Below are 18,872 nucleotides of genomic sequence, written 5' to 3'. Positions count from 1 at the left end.
AATCAGTCTTTGTGACTTCTGATGCATTCAGTCCTTTAAATAAATAAGTTAGGATACCCAAGGTCCATTCACTGAAGTCAGGTGCAAAATAGGGTCTGAGAGTGTTAGATGCAAAATAAAAGTGGATGGAGCCAAGTGCATCCTGAAAGCCTTGCATTGGGACTTACATATATAAGTATGTCACAGCAGAGATTTCAAGTACCCCATTTGCAGGGAAGGCAGGAGATCTGCTGTTGCTGGCATTGATGATCAGTGACTGGAAGTCAGAAACCCCTGCCAAACTGTTCCAAATGATACAGTAATCCCAGAGCAGATCCCAACTGATCTTCTTCCCATCCATGTCAATATACCCAACTTTTCCCCTTTGCTGTCTTTATACTCACACGGCTCTGAAGCTGTGGCAACCAGCAATGTGGGAGAGGATCCTTTGGGTTTCCTTTCCGCTGGTACTGGGCAGAAAGAGATCTAGTCTGGTGGAGAGCAAGTGAGTCCAGTTTGCAGGGCTGAAGGTCAAGAACCCGGATTCTGCCTCCGTGAGGAACTGAGAGAGCATCCTCTTTCTTATGCCTTCGTCTTTCAGGGATGTTATTTGAAGCTGCATATTTAAAAGTGGGTCGGGGTGGGACAACAGAATGGCTTCACTGTTTGGATTTTTCTTTATATAACATTGCATCCGTTGCAAGCTAGTCAATGATAGCGGTGGCGCAAGTTCCCATGTTTGCTCCGAGTTTAAGTATGAACTATAAAGGTGTTATCCCATGGCACCAAAGCTATTTTGGAGAACTCCCAAAGCACATTTGCTGGACCACTGACATGGGATCCACTAGCCACAAATGGCTCCTGATGAATTCTCTGCGTCTCTTCCCAGACTTAACTAAAAAAATGCACACATTTTAACTTTTCGGTGAGAAGTGCCGGCAAAGAACCTGCATCCTCTGCAGGAACTTAAAATCCAGGGGACAATAAGTGGCCTTTATTAGTTCTTTAAAACTTCATACCTTCTGGGCCTCTGTGTTGAATTGGTCCAGATACTGGTAAGTATCCTCTAAAGGTTTGTTTTGCAGTCTTGCCAGAATCTGACACATGTTCTCCTCCTCGTTGATGGCATCAGATGCAAGAGTTAGGGATGCAAGTTGCGAAGGAGATAAATATTCTAATACAGCCATCTGCAAGGAAAAGGCAGAGGGACACAGAGTGAATCATGGCAATGTTTCCCCCGCAGGGCTTCAGGTTCAGAGTCCTTTCTTAGTAGACCATGAAAGGCACAGGACAGAATCTCGACAAAAGGACCACTCAAGGGAAAACATCCAGCAATCGGATGTGCGCAAACCGCGATGATGAGGCAAACGGAGGATGTTACAGCACAACATTATAAAATACATTAAAAAAAAATAAGAACTCACGCCATCAAAATGCAGGTTCCAGTTGAGCAGCTCCTGGTATTGGGCATATCTGCTGAAGTTGCCCAGGTTAATCTCTAGCCAGTCCTGGATCGCCAAGGTGGGCTGACCACATGCAGTGCCTGGAAAGGGAGAAAAGTCCAGTCCTCCTTAGCCGTTTGCAGTCCTTCTGTCCACTGGGTTGCCTGATGACCTCTCCAAAATGGTGGAAGCTCAGGTACCATCACCACAAAAGCGGGCAAAATTAAAATAAGGATTCTGTCCCTCCAGGACATTTTCCTTCTATCCCCAAATTTCAAACATTGCAGTAACTTAAAAACTGCTAGTTTGAAGTTTGAGGCTGCATCTGCACTGCTGAATTAATGCAATTTGGCACCGCTTTAGCTGCCATGGCCGAATGCTACGGAATCCTGGGATTTGAAATGAGTTAAAGTCTTCCCTTCGTTTGGATCCCGCAGACCCCAAAAGATTTCCGCTTTTCCAGGCAGCTTCTCTTACCAGATTTGACTTTGGACGCGAGGAAAGCTTGGCTGAAGCTAAAAATGCGGTGAGCGTTTTCGGCAGGGATGTCGGCATAGACGTTGTTGAAGCCTTTCAGTCTGGGGGAGGAGAAGAGGCGGTCAATGCGCGGGACCTTCAAGGGCCCAGTGGGTGTCCTTTTGGGGAAGGCCAAAGAGGGCCAAACTCTTAGACACAGGGGACCCCCAAGCAAAATATTTGGGGAAATATTGGAGGATCACCAAAACCAGAACTTGGAAGGAAACTACATTTTTGGTGAGAGGCACAGAAACCAGAGCTTGAGGGGAGGGTTTATTTATTTATACATTTATTTGATTTTATTTATTGAGGATGATGTTTGGACTATAGCTCCTAGTATCCCCTGGTCAGCATGGCTGTTGGACATGGTGGCTAGAACATCTGGGAGTTGTAGTACAAAAAAGTGAAGCAAATATACCTCCCTTCCTCTCTCTCAAATGGGAATGATGTCCCTATAATCCGATTCTTGATTCAATTTATAGTCCAGTGGGAATGGGGCCCCAGTTTCCTTCCTTCCTTCCTTCCTTCCTCCCTCTAGTGAATTTCTTGTCAGCAGGATTCTATGAATCCACCCTGATTTTTAGCCCAAACTTTTAAGACACTTCCAAAGCCCTGAACCCTATCCTCCCCATCAGATAGGCCAGCACTTTGGGTCTCTCCTTTAAAGTTCACCCTAAAATCCAGAGCAGACTTACTGCTCCGCCAACCCATGATTTACTAGCTGGTTAAACCAACACTGTGACGTTGGACCCATCACCTGGAAAATTCAACCACTGGGCTGTGCACGCATTCTCAAAGCACCAAGTGTTTCATGAATCCTAAACTCAACTCTTAGTTCAAATTAGACTAGGCAACTTGGTTTTGGTGATGCTACGCCGGTTGGGCCTAATCAAAAGAAGGACACAGGCTTCTATTATGTTAGAATGGAGATAGGCATTAAGGGGAATGCACATTGCCAGTTTGGAGAGCAGGGTTCAGCACATTGGACAGTTCCTTTAAAGTTCAAACTAAAACCCAAGTTTCACTAGCCCTCTGACATGGAAGCTATCCCTGTCACTTGGTGGAGCCAGTATGTCTGCCAATATTCCTCCAGTAGTTTATCTGACAGGTGGATCCAGGTTTGAAGACATTTGAAGATAACAGCCATGACAAACAGATTTCATTTCAATGCCATACATGAGAGAGAGCAAGAGAGAGGGAAGGCTCACATTTGCTGGTAGGAATCGCATGATATCCTGAGTGGGATTTCTGCCAAAAGAGTCTCATTCACGGCATGCAGAAGATTTTGGAGTGCACCTTGGAACCAATAAGTGAAATCTCTGGCTTTGAACCTAGGGAAGTCTGCTGCAATGTTCCGGAAGGTGATGCTTAAAATGAAACCGGCGTATTCGTTGCTCTGCAAGTCCGCCTGCAGGGAGGAAATGCCATCCAGTTATACCCACTGAGTTCTTCCTTGCAGCCTTGCAAAATCTACATGGTGTGTTTTAAAGTCCCTTCTCCGTTCCTACCTCGATCCTCCAAATTCTTTGTTTTCAGTTCCTCATCCATATTGCCCAGCTATTAGGAAGCTTAAGTGCATGGAACAAAATGTGTTCACATGAGTTCCCTGTTAATCTTAGCTCTCTGTCTCCACCTCACAGTTTTATCCACTGATTTGAAATGACCGGTCAGGTCTATGATCATGAGCTTCTGATAGGAAACCATTTTATGCCTTCTTCCAAACATCTTTTTCTAACCCTAACCCTTAAAGTGGGGGGGGGTTGTACTAGAAGATGGTCCTTGGAGTCCTTTATATATAACTGTGATTCTGCGCATGATCTCCCAGCATATAGTCCCATACCGCAGCAATGCTGTTCAGCTTGTCCAGGAATTCGGCAAGGTCTCCCAAGGTCTCCAAGTGGCTCATGGTCTCCATGATGATGTTCCCATCTGTCAATGTTTCTGGTTCCCATGCAAGCTCAGCTAACTGGCTTGCGGACAGCTCATCTATCGCTGAAATCTGAACATGCACATTTCACTTGTTATTTAAATCTCTATTCTTTATTTGCTAGATTCTTTATCAATGTAAATGCCTGTTTCCAATCATTTGCGGAATCTATTTCAGTTTTATGACATCCCTCTGGGATCCAGGTGCCACCTGAAAACAGTGCTATTCAGTTGATTTATTCAACAAATATATACGACATGACCCTCTTATGAAACCAGTACATGGGGTTTCCATTTACCCACATCTGAAAAAAATATGTTCTCTCTAGGTCCTCTGGCATGATTTTATGATATGCTTCTGGCAGAAGTTGACCACAGAGTTGCACTGGAGGACCTAGAGGTTCCTAGAGAGGTGTTATCTGATGAATTTGGCAAACTAAGATGGTTTCGATGGCTCAAAGGTCACCCAATGGGTTTCCATGGATGAGTGGGGATTCGAACACAGGTCTCCAGAGTCACAGTCTAATGCTCAAACCACTACATCATGCTGGAGGACCTAGAAAATATCCCTGGTGGCAAAGATTCACTCACCCCATTAAAATTCTCGTTCACTGACAAGAACTCGGCAATTGTAGCAAAGGCCCCAAAACGGCCATAGTTGCTGCGTAGCCACTGGCTGCTGTTGGCATTTGGAGGACATAGGACACCTAGAAGAGGACAGAGTTTTGCTTACAGGAAAACCATGCCAAAAATTGCCTTTAGCAACACAAGAATAATGCCCTTTTCTAATGAAGTGACATGGGATTGTGGGCTCATTCAGCTGCACGCATTATCACTTCCACCCACCGCTCTGACCACATCTCTCCTGTCTTGGCATCCCTTCACTGGCTCCCTCTCCCTTTCCGCATTCAGTATAAGCTCCTGCTGTCGACATTCAAAGCCCTCCATGGACTGGCCCCTCCTTACTTATCAGACCTTCTTTCTCCTCACCTTCCCACCAGGGCCCTCCGTTCTGGTAGTCAAGGGTTCCTGTCTCAGCCCAGGATTTCCTCTGCCCCAACTAGGATTCGCCCCTTTTCACTTGCTGCCCCCCACTCCTGGAACCTTCTTCCTCCACAAGCAAGAGCCATCACTTCATTAACCAGCTTCAAAACGGAGTTGAAAACCATCCTATTCAAAGAAGCCTTCCCAGGCATCGCATAATTGTCGCTTACTATCTGATGTTCTGTTGTTGGCTGTTTATCGATCCATTTCCTGTATTGCTATGTACTGTATATGCATTATCCTACTTGTGAGTATGTATTTTCCCTGGATAATGATTAACCTTCCATTTTGAAGCCAAGCCCTCCCTTCAGTCCACCTGCCTTGGTCCAGGCCTCGGAGGTTGAGAGGAACTTCTGGACCTCTTACCCTTTCCCGTCACCACTCCCTTCTCCTTCTGTGTCATGTCTTTTTAGATTGTAAGCCTGAGGGCAGGGAACCGTCTAACTAAAAGGATTGCATGTACAGCGCTGTGTAAATTTACAGCGCTTCATAAATAAAGGTTAATAATAATAATAATAATAATAATAATGCAATTGTATCTCTATAATTCCACTTTAACTGCCATGGTCCAGTCCTCGGAATCCCATCTAGTTGACCACTCTGGGAAGTGCAGTATTGGGGCAGGTGGGCTTTGTTGTGTTCCAGCTGAGCTTTCCCTTATGTTACACAGTCAAGAACCAAAAACACGTATGGGTCCCTTCCCACACCTTGTTCCATCTGATACGATTCCAAGAAGCTCAATATTCGCCCATGGATGGCCTTCTTCTGCTCTTCTGTGAAACGATCATACACTTGGTCCATTGCAGCCACCCTGAGGAAGACAAAAAGAGAGAAAGGAAGACGTGAAACTGGACTCCCAAATCCTGATATAGTCCATTGTCTTTGACATGGAGACAGAAAGAGAGAGGTGGGTTGTGCTGAAGGAGAAAGCCATTCAGACAGAATAAAGGGGAATGGGGCAGTGATCTCACTCCAGGCATTAGCCTACATGCTAAAGAAACTGTCCACGGTACTAAACATGTCTCCCAATATACATTCAGCATCATGGATAGCTCTTTTCAAACCACCCAAGACCAGAGTGGATTCACTATCCCCTAACACAGGATCCTCCAGGATCCATTACCTGCACTCCTTCCCTGGAGATCTCTGGTCTTCCATCCTGGTGGTCTCCCATCCAATGACCAGCCAGGTCCAACCCTGCTTAACTTCCAAAACCAGAGGGCATCTGTTGCATTTTTTGGTGTCCAATGATGGTAGAAGCTGAAAGGGTCTCCCAGACTTACAGGTTTTGGTGGGACTGGCAGTTGATATCAAGAGGGATCCACTGCAGGTCCTTCGGGGAGAGAGACGGCAGGAGGAGCTGGAGCTGATCTCCAAACCAGAAGGCATATTGCTCAGCAGAGAAGGTGTCCAACCTGAGTGTCCTGAAGACTGTCTCAAAGATTAAGTCTCGGATCCGGGGGTTAGAGAGGGTTGTCAGCCGTTTCTGCAACAGGAATGGAAAGATGCCGTTCTCATGGCTTGTAGAAACATAAACAACATAATTTCTCCAGCGACATCCGAAATGGTTGTCCAATGGGGGTTGTCCAGTGGTAGAGGAAGACTGGAGGTATTGCTGGACTTCATCTCCCAGAAGCTCCAGCCAGTGGTCTTGAATTCTTGGAGATGAAGTCCAACTCTATCCCTAGAACCTGGCTGGTGGAGAACCACCACTCTCATGCTTAAAGAAGAAATTGGGAGGTTTCTGGTGACATTTCCTTGAAAAATGGTCTGATATCTACTCTGCTTGATCTGTAGTTACATGAGTGTCGCTTTACAACAAGCAAGCATGATGTAGGATCTCAGCCCAGGTGAGAGGAAAGGTCAGGAAGAGTAGGGATATTACCTGTTTTGCAAAGGCATTGAACTCCATCATGAAGTCCTGCAACTCCTCCAAGGGACGTTTCTCCAATTCCACCAAAATCTGGACAGCCAAGAGTTCATCTTTGAAGGCCTTGGTAAGAACCATCATCTCCCCCATTTGTTTCGGGGAAAGGAAGGGAAGAACTTCATACTGAGGGAGGAAAAGCAGAGCAAAATGGGTTCCACAGATCTCAAACCAAATGCATGGAATGGGCAAGGAGGAGAAGAAGAAGAGAGGGCAGATAGTCCATCTGCATTTATATTCACAGAGACACACACATCTAATTCTAGTTCGCTATTGATATCAAAAGCTGTAAGAGAATCTGGTGAATCAATCAACCATTACTTAGCAAACAACTAAAGGTTATCTTAAAAAATCATAAGAGAAAGGGACCATTAAACAGAACTTAGGAGAGTCATTTCAGATGACAACTCCCAGAATCCCCCGCTAGTGGATTCTGGGAGTTGTAATTTAAAAAAGAGACAAAACTTTTCCAAGCTTTGCTTTTAAAGTAATCAAATAATCCTTTGTATCTGGGCTTAGAAGGGGCAAACTACTACTCACTTCTAGAGATGTGTGAAATATTTCCTGAAGAATGCTTATATTCACTTACCCCATTAAAATCCTTGTATAACATGAGGAGGTCGGCGTAAGGAGCAAAATGTACAAATCTGTAAAGGATTTGCTCCAAGAAGCTTTGGCTGTTGTCATATGCATCAGGAAAGGCTGTTCCTAAAAAAAAGAGAGAGAGACCATTTTCCAGAAATATTTATTTATATTTATATTTATATTTATATTTATATTTGACAGCAAATTCACTGTTCCCAGCAGACAACACAGTTCTGATGGAGTCCTGGTTCTGGTTTTACTTTATTTAACTGATACACTGCCTTTCTTTCAGAGTGGGACAGTTCACCAATAAAACCGGTTAAAGTTTTGGTTGTCGTTGTGGACCCTTCAAGTCATTTCCAATTTATGGAGACCCTAAAGTGACCACATCATGGGGTTTTCTGGGGCTGAAATGTGTGACTCGCCCAAAGTCATCCAATGGGTTTTCATAGATGAATGGGTTTCAATGGCAAGAGAGGGTCCAAAATGCCGGAATTTGTGGCCTCCTCATGAGAGCTATTAGCCATTTTTGGGGTTGGCGATACAGTGTGGGAATGGGGTGTGCACTTGTTCACCCTTATTCCAAACCAGTATCTGGCCAAACAAAGGATCATTTTGATTGCTATAGACTACTGGCCCTCATCCGCTCCAGCGGAGCTGCCAAGTTGCAGAAAATAGGCTTGTTGGTTTCTGTTGGCCATGCTGCTGGGAAGGACTCCGGAGCCCATCTGCCTGGTGGGAGAGGTGGCCCACCTCGCTGCATTTTCCAAGGAAACATAGGAATTATAGACCCATGTTGCTGCCTTGACTTTCATGAAACCCTGACCTGAGGCATTGAGTTGGACTTCCATGATGGTCTTCATCAAACTGTAGATTTGGAGAGAGGTCTCTTCAGGTAATTCTGGGTAGATTTGGTCCAAGCCTCCAAAGCTGCAAACAGGGGAAAGGAGATGTAAAACAGCACAAATGGCAAAAAACAACGGTCTTTATGGGACCATGAACCAGCTACAGGAAGATAAGATGGTGGACGTCTTAGCAGGGATAACTACACAAACCATGATGGATCTGTTGGAAGACCCCCCCCCCTTTTTTTTAATCTGATGGCCTTCACCCACTTCTGTTCTGAATTTTTAAATTGTTAAAGGTGCTCTCCAAGGTCATGAAATCTAGTTGCAAACTAGGTTGAGCACCTTGGAAAGCTCTGGGGCTAAAACCTGGAGTAGATTCACCATTTCACCAACAAGGAAGCCACCAGCTGATAAACCATGACCATCCAAATGGGACTGAAAACAAGGGGCCTATTTGAAGCCTAAAGAACCCACCAATGAGACCCAGGTGCTGTAGGCTCTTTTTGAGAGGAAGAAACTGGCAAAACCACTTTCCTTGCCTAAGAAAACCCTGTGAAATTCCTGGGGTGGCCATAAGTCAATAGGGGGCTTGAAGGCACAGAGGTGTGAATGGAAGCTCCCACTTACATGGCCTTGTAGGTGGGAAAGCTGACGTCGAGGGGTATCAGCCGGAGTAGATCCTGGTTGATGCTGGGCAAAAGGAATCTCAGCTTCTCCGAGAACCAGGTTTGGTAATCCAAGGCGGTGAATTTATAGAAATGGCGTGCCAGGTTTGTAAAAATGGTGGTCAGCATTTCCAATCTCACCTCAGCGTTTCTGAAACCAGGGATATATTCCTGCCGACAGAGGTTCAGAAGAAAAATCAAAATACGATTATTATTAGGCTGTGGGCCTAAATGCACACATATACAGGCAATGCACAGACTGATTCAGAGAGCAAATCCGCTTAGACTGGAGACTGTGGGTCAACATGCAGAGGACTGGGCTGCCCGACCCTTGGAGCAAAACCTCATGGTTTTGTGCAGTTCTGTGGATGTTGCTCTCCTTTGATGAAGGTGGCAAGTCTGGGGTGAAGTTTTCTACACGCCCGACTTTGAGGGGGCTCTATTTCCTGGCAAAACTACACTTCATTTAAAAAAAAGGAATAATGGAAGTGGCCAGATCCTGTGATTTGTTTGTTTGTTGTGGCACCGGAGCTTTCTGATAGATGATGCTAAAATATCTCTCAAAACTACCAATCCCAGAATCCCATAGCCTTGAGCCATTGCAGTTAAAGCAGTGTCAGACCGCATTAGTTCTGCAGTACAGATACAGCCCATGTCTATGAAAGCTTATGCTCCCACATCTTTTGCCCAATCTCAAGGGACCAGGTGGAAAGAAGACCCCATCCCCATCTGCTGCTTTATAAATTACCTTTTCAATCAGCAAATTGAACTCCGTCAGGAATTCGTCCATTTTAGAGAGTGGGATTTCGGAGGGTCCCATCTCCAGGCTGGATAGGACACGATTCATTGTGGTGACATTGACCAGCGCATCGGACATGGTGACCAACTCTACCAGTTGGCTGATGCTTAGAGAGCTTAAAACATGAAGCTAGAAAAAATGGAGAATGATCAGCCAAGGTTTATATCATTCCCACTGCCTTTAAAAATAGACATACAATAATTCCTTAGTCAAGTCACACTCTCTCAGAGGAAGGCAATGGCAAACCTCCTCTGTAGAAACTTGCCCCGAAAACCCCGTGACAGGTTCGCCTTAGGGTTGCCATAAGTCGGAAACAACTTGAAGGGACACAACAATGTCAACAACAATTTATGTTGGTGTATACTCATAAGGGCCATTCAAATTGTTTACTAGCTGCGTGTAAAAAAGTCGGAAAACCAAAGTACAGCAGAACCTACTAAATGCATGCAAAAAGTCCAGGAAAAGAGAGTAGGGCAGCACCGTTATTTGACTGTTAAATATAATGTAAAAGCCAAGGTTTTTGGTTGTTCAGAATTTTTCATCAAGGTGGATTTTGCAAAATTTACGACATAATCCCACAGACTCAAAAACTTGCTTTTTAAATGGACTTTAAGGAGTCTAACACATATATTACTCTACTCTGGTTTCTGATTTCGCTTGTGGAAAATGTGACGATGGTTTCTGAAATATGAACTTTATTTCTAAATATACTTAGAAATGAGCTTTCTAAAAAAAAAAAAGAGTTAACTGTGGCAGCAAACTGACCGGGTCAAAGTCTTCTTTGGTGGATTTCACTTCTTCTAATGTGGCATCCTGGAAAAATGAGCCCCACGCAGATTGGATCCATTCAGGAATGGAAGTTGTGGGGTATCCTGAATAGATAAGAAACGGATTTGTGAAATATTGAAAACATATACATTTATTGCATACTGCATTGTCAATATCTCCCATTTTGGAGAGCCTAACTACCTGTATTTCCTTCTGCCTCTTCAAGGGGTATCTGCCTTACAAATGCCCATCTGATATGGAAAACTGTTTTTGAAGACTGAAAAGTCTTCTTATTTTTAAGGACCCCGAAAGGAAAGGTCTGTCATGGATATTTTAGGTTCAAACTAGATGACACACACATAGCATACACTTAGAAGAGTAGCTCCCCCTAGTGGTGAAAGATGTCTGTTTGTCACAGCACATGGTTTTCCTCTTGCACTTAAAATGCTTTGTTTTGTAGGATCACTGAAGCAAACATCTCTGAGGAAATCCCTTTGTGGGAGAAATAATGAATCAGTAATTGGAAGACACCTTTTCCTTTAATGCCTTATATGATCCACAATTCAAGAAGGATGCGGACAAGCTGGAGAGTGTCCAGAGGAGGGTGACCAAAATGGTGAAAGGTCTGGAAACCTTATGAGGAGTGGCTTAGGGAGTTGCTGGCTATGTTTAGCCTGAAGAAGAGATGGTTAAGGGGTGACATGAGATGTTTAAATATTTGAAGGGATGTCATATTGAGGAGGGAGGAAGCTTGTTTTCTGCTGCTCCAGAAAACAGGAAATAGAGCAATGGATTCAAGCTACAGGAAAAGAGAATCCACCTCAACATTAGGAAGAACTTCCTCGTAGTAAGAGCTGTTTGATGGTGGAAGTGATTCTTCGGAGGTTGGTGGAGCCTCCTTCTTTGGAGGTTTTTAAAGGTTGGATGTCAGGAGTGCTTTGGTTGTGTCTTCCTGCATGGCAGAAAAAGGTTGGACTGGATGGCCCTTGGGTTCCCCTCTAACTCTTCTTTGAGTCTGTGATTTTATGGCCCTGAGGCACTGGGTTCTGGAGGGAGTGAGGTTGGTCTATGTGTCCTCTGTGATATTATTGTCAGGTTACCTTTCAGAGCCTGGAGATTCTGCACAATCCAGCGCACAACGTCCCTTCTGGATGGTTCTGCCATTTGGGGATGCACTCCACTGAACCCGGCAACACTAGCATGACACGCAAGGAAGAAAAGACGATGAGAGAACACAGAAAACACAAACGGCACCAGATCTCAGCTTCTTTGGAAATGACCCAAGAGTCTCTATGTTTAAACCTTTGAGATTCCACACCACTTCATTTACATTTTGTAACACTCCCCCTATTCTTTCAGGAAAATAGTTCCACTTATTTCTCTAAAGATGCCAGCCACAGATGCAGGTGAGACATCAGGAAGAAACTCTTCTAGAACATGGCCCACATCGCCCCACAAAAAAACTATGGATGCTGTCCATGAAAGCTTTCGACTCCATATTATGTTTTAAACCAGTGATTCCCAAACTTTGGTCCTCCAGGCGTTTTGGACTTCAACTCCCAGAAGCTTCAGCCAACTTGGCCAAAAGTCAGGAACTCTAGGAGCTGAAGTCCAAAAACATCCAGAGGACCAGAGTTTGGGAATCACTGTTTTTAACCCTGTCCCTGTGTAACATTACAAACAATTTAATGGCACGTGAATGTTGATTTTTCTGTATATTTTAGCTATATCGTACTTGTTCTAATTGGCAACCTGCCCTGAGCCCTGGCTTTGGTAGAAAAGGAAGGATATCAATGAAGAGGAACATGAGGATGATGGTGCTGGCAGTGATATAATTATATCCAATAACTGTTTGGAACCAAGTGTCTGATTCATATGGCAAATACTGTCAGGTGGTAGATTCCCTTCTCACCGCCATTATTTAATATCATTATTAAGATTTATTTATAAAGCGCTGTAGGTTTACACAGCACTGTACATACAACACAATACAATACAATGCAATACAATGCAATGCAATACAATATAATAAAGATTTGCCAGTGGCGCACACTCTACAAAGAACAATGGAGATTAATAGATATATTAAGTTAGAAGCAAAAGTTATGGAAGACTTACATGGCAGTGTAGGATTCATAGTTTTGCGGGATGAAGTAGGAAAGTGTTGCCGCATTGGCTGCAAAAGCAAGGAAGTGCAATTCTTCCTGGAAAGTGGCATTCCAGTCAGTGGCCAAGTAAGTGTCCATTTGAGGAGATGCAAGAGCCAAATATTTCGCCAAGAGCAACTGGACAGCTTCCAGGTTTGGGGGGATGACCACCTTCTGCTGCAAGAGATGAAAAGGGAATGTGAACGTTTAAAAGAATATTCTTTTTTAAGCTGGAATTGTTGTTGTGGGCCTTCAAGCCATCTCCGACTTATAGTGACCCTAAGGCAAACCTATCATGGGGTTTTCTTGGCAAGATTTGTTCAAGGGGGGAAAGAAGAAGTTTACTCATCCAAGCAGTACTTAAAAGCTGCAAATGGGTTACCTCCAGCTTTCACAGATTCTAAGAACCCATTTTCTCTTTTTTACCCTCTGAGATATCTATTTATCTATCTGGAGTGGCACCATAGACAAGAAATGAAAACTTGGAACATGGGGCAAGGGGAGATACCTGGTTTGCAGCCTTGGTGAATTCCTTCAGGATCATCTGGACCTCATCAATGCTGCTTTCTTGGAAGAAATCCACCAGGCGCATTGCTAGATCCATGTTGCTCAGAGTTTGGGACTGGACTAGCATGCTGCCGATCTGGCTTGGAGTTAATAGATCCAAAACGGTGTACTGGAAATGTAAACACACAGAGAAAGAGATGCTGGATTATATTGTGTTGTATTGCCATTTCCTATCAAGTTGGCTTTGAGAGTTCTTGTGCAGTTTCACAATAGGTTAGCCATGCGCCATTGCTGAACCACACTGGCATTCAATGGAGAGGTTGTGTAAAGTAACTCCACCAGTGGATATTTATGCTACTCCGAAGTAATGTTGGTTCTTGGCCAGAGGTTCCCTCTCTTTACTTGCCCATGCAGAAACATAGCTGGTTCCTAAGGACCGTCCGGTCAAAAAGAAGGGGCAGAACTGAGCATTGAAGAGAATGTGGGATCATTTCAGACTAGATTGGAATGAGCCATGGACTAGATCCAGCCGGGTCCTGGGTTACAGAGACCCTCGTCTGTGTAAATATGGCCACAGACAAGTCCCAAACGCTCACCGCATCGAAAGGTTGGTGGTAATACGAAACCAGCTGGGCGTACAGCACTTCCGTAGAGAATTTCCCAAAGAATTCAAGGAGCCAACTTCGAGGAGGAGTTTGGCGAGAGCAAGCGGGTCCTGCAATGGAGATCCCAAGAGAAAAGTCATGACACCTCAGAGGTTGTGGCCTGTGAATTTCCACCTGGGTGCAAGGAAGCAGGTGGCACCAAGGAGGATGTGGTGATGGCATCTCAGCCTTGCAACTGGCCCAAGGAGGGCCTTTTCATCCCCAGGGAGGCTGGTTGGAGCAGTGAATCCTCTCCAGGCCTTAATCTGGACTTTAAAGACACTATTTGAGGTACTGAACCCATTTGGGAGACAGGTTCAGTGCCTTGGATAGCTCCTTTAAAGTTCAGAGTGGATTCACCACCATTTCCATATTTAACCTTTTTGGGACCACTTGTGTGCTCTCAGTTACCGGTTGTTTGAGACTTCTGGGTTAGGAAGGACACAATGTAGTTGACAACATCCCTTCTCCTTTCGGGTGGGATTTCAGAGAAGCCACTGTTCAGTCCAGAAATCCTGGGGAGGAAAAGGATGACTCACAATGTTGTCAGTGCTTCCAATTTATTTATCCTCCCTAAACCCATTCAGTTGCACCAAGAAAGCATGACAAGAAGGTGGAAAACTAAATTCGCCACAGGGCAAGGATGATCGGTTCATGAATGCCTTGTTTCATTTTCTTTCTTTTTTAAAAAGATGATAAATAATAATAAATAAAGACAACAAATAATAATAATAATAATAATAATAATAATAATAATAATGGAAGCAGAGTGACTAGTCATTCCCATGTCAGCAAGGCAGCAAATCCCCCCCCCCCCAAGTTTTGGGCCAAGTATGCAGCCTTCCAGACGTTGTTAGACCACAACTCCCAGCAGCCCCAGCTTGCATAGGCAATGGTGAAGAACACTGGGTGTTGCAATCCAAAACATATGAAGGGGCTCACCGTTGTCAGCTCAACATAGTCCAGACATTTTAGGAGATAGCAAAGATGCCGAACTTATTTGGGGAGAGGGTTCACCAATATAGAAAGCTCCTTTAAAGTTCTGACTAAAACCCAGAGCAGGTTCACCATGCCATTGGTATGGGATTAGCCACCAGTTGTCTCTGAAGAAAGGTGTCATATTTCTCCAGATGTGGAGAGCAAGCAAGCACTCACACAGACTTGTAAGCTGCACAGGAGAGATCTGTGGGTATTTGCTTGAGGATGGCCACTGTCACGCCCGGCAGAACGACCGCAAGTCTCTTCTCAAACCAAAGTTGGTAGTCGGCATGTGTGAAGGTTGGAAACTCTGCCTGCAACCTTTCCATCGTCTTGGCGAGCATAAAGCTTCTCACTTGCATGGAGATATTCTGCGCATTGGCAAAAGTGGGCTGCAACAGGAAAGAGAGGCTATCACAGTTCAGAGAACAGGAAGAAAGAATGAATGAATGGCGAGACTCTGATTAATGTTTTTAAATTGGGGGCCTTTATTGGCACGAGAGCCAGCATTGTGTAGTGGTTTACGTATTGGATTATGACCCTGGAGACCAGATTTCAAAATCTCCATTCAGTCATGGAAAGCCACTTGGGCAAGTCACACACTCTCAGCCTCAGCAAACTGCATGATAAGATTGCCTTAGGGTCACCATAAGTCAGAAATGATTTGAAGGCCCACAACAACAACATCAACAACACAAAAAACTGGCAAGAGAGGGATTTCTTGCTTCCTTGTTGGCTTCTTTGTTTGAGTATCAGAGCTTGACCTAGGCCTAGACAATCTATGGCTGAAATTTTCTTAAGAAGATATGTACACATATGTCTATATACACAGGTGCCTTTTTTTTTGCAAATGTCCATTATAGAGATTGGTGTTCCCTCCCTCCCTCCCTCCCTCCACAACACCCAAAGATAACCCCCAGTTACTTTAAAGCCCTTAAGGCTGTTGCACATCCATGCTTCATTGTAAACAGCCAGGATCACAGAAGTCTCTGGCTACATCTCCACGGAGAGGTGCACACAAAGATAACATCACAGAATCATAGAATCATAGAATAGCGCTGAGATTTGCAGGCCTTCGTATTGCAATTGTCCTGTAACCATTGTGCATACAGTTACGGAGATACTGCTCACTAGGCTTCACAGCACCCTCATTGACCTACAAATCCCAGGCTTTTTCTTGGAGAAAGCATCACGTCCAATTTTGTATGCCTTTGACCCTAGAAACTGGCTCTTGTTCAAGAGCCAAGGGGCCAAATCAGTAAGACATTTTCCCCTGCCACAGTTCATTTCAAGCCAACTCAAGACTCTCCAACAACTTGGTATTAGTGCTAAGTCACTAAAAGCTTGAGAGAAATCAGCTTAGTTAAGGACAAGCACTCTGCCCCAAAGTGGAATTTGCTGGATCATGCATTCGGAAGCAAGTGTGACCTCAAAGCAGACACCACCTGGAAAAATAACTAGAACCACGATAGTTCCCAAAGATATTCTAGAAGTTGTAAACACAGATGCCAATCCACATACCCGCATCTGCTGGCCTAAGATGGGGTTTTGCTCCATGATGCAAAAAGACCTTACCTGATGCAAAGACCTGGGGAATCTCAGTCTCGATTCCTGAGACCTTACATCTCTCCGGTTAGCCTGATAAAAGTTAGTATTGGACTTACTGAAGAGGGACGGGAAGGTTGTGATCAGACAAGGGCATGGCACAGATTTGCAACACAGTCTTAGGAAATGTTTGGGGCCTGGATAAGTGGATTTCTCTCCCACTCCACCAATGGACCTTCCCTGAAAGTGCTCTATCTAAAGTGAAATTAAAAATTGAGATCCTACCTCTACATCAAGCAGAAAAAGTGTAAGTTTTACTCCCATTGGGTTCCACAGGAGATGCAAAGTGCCCCTTGTCATGCAGACAAATGCACAACTGAAACCATGCACATCTGCATGTAAAACAGTGCATGGACATCAATGTGCAATGCAGCCAAATGCACAACTAAAAATGCATGCACATCTGCAGGTACAAATTGCATGGATGTCAGTGTGCATTGCACTGCACAACGAGTAACTGTGCACCAATTGGTTAATGCATAACCATGCACTGTGGTGTCACATGTTCCACTCTGGCTCCACAACACTGAACTGAATGCGTCCTTTCCAGATACTGGACAAAAATGCCCAACTTAACACCTGCATAAAACACCCACAGGATTCCAACGGATGGATTTCCATCTAATGACAGATGTACACTAGAGGACCCAACTCGTTTCCAAATGCTTCCAGAAACCATGGCTTCTTCTTCCTCTCCCATCAAACCCCATCTTGTAATACTGGTCCAAGGAATCCCATCAACCCTCTGCTGGAATCTGTGCCCTTAAGAGGAGTACCTTTTCATAGGCAATGTTGAACTCATCCCAGTAAGCGGCTAATTCCTGGACACTGGACAACTGGGCCAGCTGGGCAAAGATCATCTCCACTTGATCCCTGGAGTTGATCACATCTTTGGTTGCAGTTAGCTGAGCAAGTTGTACTGCTGAGAGGTCCTCCAGGTTGGCTGCCTAGAATGGAGAAAAGCCATGTAGAGATGGAAGGAGCTGTTAAACCCTCAGCTTCTTACTCCATGTAGTTAATGGAAATTATAGACCAGAATTACCATCATCATCATCATCATCCATTAACAGCACTAAAAACAATGTAAATATAATGTAATGCAGTGCAGCACCATCTTAGAAGTCCTTTCCTTAAGGTTATAGACTATTTAATTTCGAAAGGGGGAGATGCAATTAAAAGTTCATTACCAAAGAGAGTAACAAAATGTGTGGTTGCTCTTTTGCGTAAATTAGCTCTCCCATCCACACCAATTTTACGTAATAGTTTTCAAATACCTAACAAGCAGAAGATTGATTCTGGATTGAGATATATCAATGAATGTTACATGAAAATGTGTATATTTCGCTTGAACACAGGGTTAGTAAATTAGTATAACAGTGGTGTATTGGCGAGAGGGTACCATAGAATAAACAAAAGGAGAATGAATCATAGTATTTCATAGAAGGGTAGAAAGAACAGAGTTAACTACTTGATGGCAAGAACATGATAAAGAGATGCTATACATCCGTCAAAGAAATCCATCCGGATGTTAGAGAACTGGAAGTTATTCTACATGAATAGATCAGTGTTAGAGTTGTGATCTATATGTGCTGTGTTTCATTTATTATTTTGATAGTGGCTTATTGTTGTCTTTGTTTGTTTGTTAGTCTGCTTGTCTTTTGCTAGTGTTATTTGTTCGGAGGAGTATGAAGCTTCATGTTGGGGTGATAACATATCGATCGGGTCTGGGTTTGGGTAGCAAGAGCATCATTGATCTCACCCCACTGAAGTCTGGATCAATAGCCATCAAGTCTGTAATGCTCACAACGCTCCTGAACCTCTGGAAATTGAGGGATAACCAGTCTTTGGTTCTCTGGCAATCTGAAATGGCAATCGTTTTCAAAGTTGGAAAGTGCTTATACACATACCGACATAATAATTATATAAATTTTAATATACTATTTTTGTCTGTTTTTTAACTGTATGGTGCTTTTTTTAATGTTGTAAGCTACCCTGAGTCCCAGCCTTGGGGGAAGGGCAGGATAATAATAATAATAATAATAATAATAATAATAATACATAGGAAGTGTTTTCAAATTTGTAAATATTACTAGAAGGGAAACTTAGACTCTGGAGGTAGACAAGCAGGACAGAAAAGGCTCACCTAGTTTTTGAAGGGCACGGATGATCCATTGGGCTACCCCAGTCTTTGTTTCCAGGGTCATTGGTTCAAAGGCATTATCCAGACCTTTCACGCTGCAAAAGATCAAAACAGGGGAGCATTAGTGGCATTCTTATGGGCAGTCTGCACATGCTTCATAGAACTCTTGAGCTGCATCACTTTGGGTTTGGAGAATCGGGCCAGAGCAATTTCAGAGCAAAAACTGAAAATGTGTTGCTCATGCTTCTATACCCATTTTATCAGCTTTCCCCAATCTTGGCCATGCTGGGATATGGGTGATGCAAATGGCAGTCCAATACATCCAAAGCAGGGGAGACAGTAAATCATCACA

Source organism: Sceloporus undulatus, chromosome 8 (assembly GCF_019175285.1).
Source record: "Sceloporus undulatus isolate JIND9_A2432 ecotype Alabama chromosome 8, SceUnd_v1.1, whole genome shotgun sequence".
Taxonomy (NCBI): domain Eukaryota; kingdom Metazoa; phylum Chordata; class Lepidosauria; order Squamata; family Phrynosomatidae; genus Sceloporus; species Sceloporus undulatus.
Note: the sequence above shows the minus strand (reverse complement) of the source record.